Below are 4,199 nucleotides of genomic sequence, written 5' to 3'. Positions count from 1 at the left end.
GCAGCAGCAGGGCAGGTTGGAAGAGGTAGTGCGGTGGCCAGGGGTAGAGGCAGGGCCAGACAAAATAATCCACCAACTGTTTCCCAAAGCGCCCCCTCGCGCCATGCCACCCTGCAGAGGCCGAGGTGCTCAAAGGTGTGGCAGTTTTTCACTGAGAGTGCAGACGACCGACGAACTGTGGTGTGCAAGGTTTGTCGCGCCAAGATCAGCCGTTGAGCCACCACCACCAGCATGCGCAGACATATGATGGCCAAGCACCCCACAAGGTGGGACAAAGGCCGTTCACCGCCTCCGGTTTGCACCACTGCCTCTCCCCCTGTGCCCCAACCTGCCACTGAGATCCAACCCCCCTCTCAGGACACAGGCACTACCGTCTCCCGGCCTGCACCCACACCCTCACCTCCGCTGTCCTCGGCCCCATCCAGCAATATCTCTCAGCGCACCGTCCAGCCGTCGCTAGCGCAAGTGTTTGAGCGCAAGCGCAAGTACGCAGCCACGCACCCGCACGCTCAAGCGTTAAACGTGCACGTAGCCAAATTGATCAGCCTAGAGATGCTGCCGTATAGGCTTGTGGAAACGGAGGCTTTCAAAAACATGATGGCGGCGGCGGCCCCGCGCTACTCGGTTCGCAGTTGCCACTACTTTTCCCGATGTGCCGTCCCAGCCCTGCACAACCACGTCTCCCGCAACATTGTACGCGCCCTCACCAACGTGGTTACTGCCAAGGTCCACTTAACAACGGACACATGGACAAGCACAGGCGGGCAGGGCCACTATATCTCCCTGACGGCACATTGGGTGAATTTAGTGGAGGCTGGGACCGAGTCAGAGCCTGGGACCGCTCACGTCCTACCCACCCCCAGAATTGCGGGCCCCAGCTCGGTGCGGGTATCTGCGGCGGTGTATGCTTCCTCCACTAAACCACCCTCCTCCTCCTACGCAACCTCTGTCTCGCAATCAAGATGTGTCAGTAGCACGTTGCCAGCAGTCGGTGTCGCGCGGCGTGGCAGCATAGCGGTGGCCAAGCGTCAGCAGGCCACGCTGAAACTACTCAGCTTAGGAGAGAAGAGGCACACGGCCCACGAACTGCTGCAGGGTCTGACAGAGCAGACCGACCGCTGGCTTTCGCCGCTGAGCCTCTACCCGGGCATGGTCGTGTGTGACAACGGCCGTAACCTGGTGGCGGCTCTGCAGCTCGGCAGCCTCACCCATGTGCCATGCCTGGCCCACGTCTTTAATTTGGTGGTTCAGCGCTTTCTGAAAAGCTACCCACGCTTGTCAGACCTGCTCGGAAAGGTGCGCCGGCTCAGCGCACATTTCCGCAAGTCCAAGACGGACGCTGCCACCCTGCGGACCCTGCAACATCGGTTTAATCTGCCAGTGCACCGACTGCTGTGCGACCTGCCCACACGGTGGAATTCTACGCTTCACATGTTGGCCAGGCTCTATGAGCAGCGTAGAGCTATAGTGGAATACCAACTCCAACATGGGCGGCGTAGTGGGAGTCAGCCTCCTCAATTCTTTACAGAAGAGTGGGCCTGGTTGGCAGACATCTGCCAGGTCCTTGGAAACTTTGAGGAGTCTACCCAGATGGTGAGCGGCAATGCTGTAATCATTAGCGTCCCAATTCCTCTGCTATGCCTCTTGAGAAGTTCCCTGCAAAGCATAAAGGCAGACGCTTTGCGCTCGGTAACGGAGGCGGGGGAAGACAGTAAGTCGCTGGATAGTCAGAGCACCCTCATGCCTATATCTCAGCGCGTTGAGGAGGAGGAGGAGGGGGAGGAGCATGAGGAGGAGGGGGAAGAGACAGCTTGGCCCACTGCTGAGGGTACCCATGCTGCTTGCCTGTCATCCTTTCAGTGTGTATGGCCTGAGGAGGAGGAGGAGGATCCTGAAAGTGATCTTCCTAGTGAGGACAGCCATGTGTTGCGTACAGGTACCCTGGCACACATGGCTGACTTCATGTTAGGATGCCTTTCTCGTGACCCTCGCGTTACACGCATTCTGGCCACTATGGATTACTGGGTGTACACACTGCTCGACCCACGGTATAAGGAGAACCTTTCCACTCTCATACCCGAAGAGGAAAGGGGTTCGAGAGTGATGCTATACCACAGGACCCTGGCGGACAAACTGATGGTAAAATTCCCATCCGACAGCGCTAGTGGCAGAAGGCACAGTTCCGAGGGCCAGGTAGCAGGGGAGGCACAGAGATCAGGCAGCATGTACAGCACAGGCAGGGGAACACTGTCCAAGGCCTTTGACAGCTTTATGGCTCCCCAGCAAGACTGTGTCACCGCTCCCCAGTCAAGGCTGAGTCGGCGGGAGCACTGTAAAAGGATGGTGAGGGAGTACGTAGCCGATCGCACGACCGTCCTCCGTGACGCCTCTGCCCCCTACAACTACTGGGTGTCGAAGCTGGACACGTGGCCTGAACTCGCACTGTATGCCCTGGAGGTGCTTGCTTGTCCTGCGGCTAGCGTCTTGTCAGAGAGGGTGTTTAGTGCGGCTGGGGGAATCATCACAGATAAGCGTACCCGCCTGTCAACCGACAGTGCCGACAGGCTTACAATCATAAAGATGAACAAAGCCTGGATTTCCCCAGACTTCTCTTCTTCACCAGCGGACAGCAGCGATACCTAAACAATACATAGGCTGCACCCGCGGATGGAAGCATCGTTCTCTATTACCATCAAAAACGGGGACCTTTTAGCTTCATCAATCTGTGTATTATATTAATCCTCCTGCTCCTCCTCCTGAAACCTCACGTAATAACGCTGAACGGGCAATTTTTCTTAGGCCCACAAGGCTCAGTCATATAATTTTTGCAAACAATTTTTATATGTTTCAATTCTCAATTCAATAAAGCGTTGAAACTTTCACCTGAACCAATTTTTATTTGAACTGGGCTGCCTCCAGGCCTAGTTACAAATTAAGCCACATTAACCAAAGCGATTAATGGGATTCACCCGCCCTCTTGGTTGGGCATGGGCAATTTTTCTGAAGTACATTTGTACTGTTGGTACACCACTTTTTTGGGCCCTCGCCTACAGTGTAATTCTACTAATTTTTAGCCCACCTGCATTAAAGCTGACGTTACCTCAGCTGTGATGGGCACTGCAATGGGATATATTTATGTACCGCCGGTGGGTTCCAGGGAGCCACCCATGTTGTCGGTCCACACGGAGTTGTAACTCCATGTGTCCACTTCTAAAGAACCCCAGTCTGACTGGGGTATGCAGTGTGGGCCGAAGCCCACCTGCATTAAACCTGACGTTACCTCAGCTGTGATGGGCAATGCAATGGGATATATTTATGTACCGCCGGTGGCTTCCTGGGAGCCACCCATGCTGTCGGTCCACACGGAGTTGTAACTCCATGTGTCCACTTCTAAAGAACCCCGGTCAGACTGGGGCATGCAGTTTGGCCTGAAGCCCACCTGCATTTAATCGGACGTTACCTCAGCTGTGATGGGCAATGCAATGGGATATATTTATGTACCGCCGGTGGCTTCCTGGGAGCCACCCATGCTGTCGGTCCACACGGAGTTGTAACTCCATGTGTCCACTTCTAAAGAACCCCGGTCAGACTGGGGCATGCAGTTTGGCCTGAAGCCCACCTGCATTTAATCGGACGTTACCTCAGCTGTAATGGGCACTGCAATGGGATACATTTATGTACAGCCGGTGGGTTCCAGGGAGCCACCCATGCTGTGGGTGCACACGGAATTCCCATTGCGGAGTTGTACCTGCCTGTGACTATTTATAAAAAACCCCGGTCTGACTGGGGCATGCAGACACCTTGACAGAATGAATAGTGTGTGGCACATGGGTTCCCCATTGCTATGCCCACGTGTGCAGCTCCTGATGGAGGTGGCACAGGATTGGATTTCTCATTGCTTCTGTACAGCATTATGGGCTATCGCCCTGCCCCTTTTAAAGAGGGTCGCTGCCTGGCCGTGCCAACCCTCTGCTGTGTGTGCCTGCGGTTCCTCCTCATGGCAGACGCACTTATAAATAGACATGAGGGTGGTGTGGCTATGAGGCCAGCGTGTGGCATGAGGGCAGCTGAAGGCTGCGCAGGGACACTTTGGTGTGCGCTGTGGACACTGGGTCGTGCGGGGGGTTTGGGCAGCATGTAACCCAGGAGAAGTGGCAGTGGAGTGTCATGCAGGCAGTGATTGTGCTTTGTTGGAGGTA

This window comes from Eleutherodactylus coqui, chromosome 8 (assembly GCF_035609145.1).
Source record: "Eleutherodactylus coqui strain aEleCoq1 chromosome 8, aEleCoq1.hap1, whole genome shotgun sequence".
NCBI lineage: Eukaryota > Metazoa > Chordata > Amphibia > Anura > Eleutherodactylidae > Eleutherodactylus > Eleutherodactylus coqui.
This window is presented reverse-complemented; position numbering follows the sequence as displayed.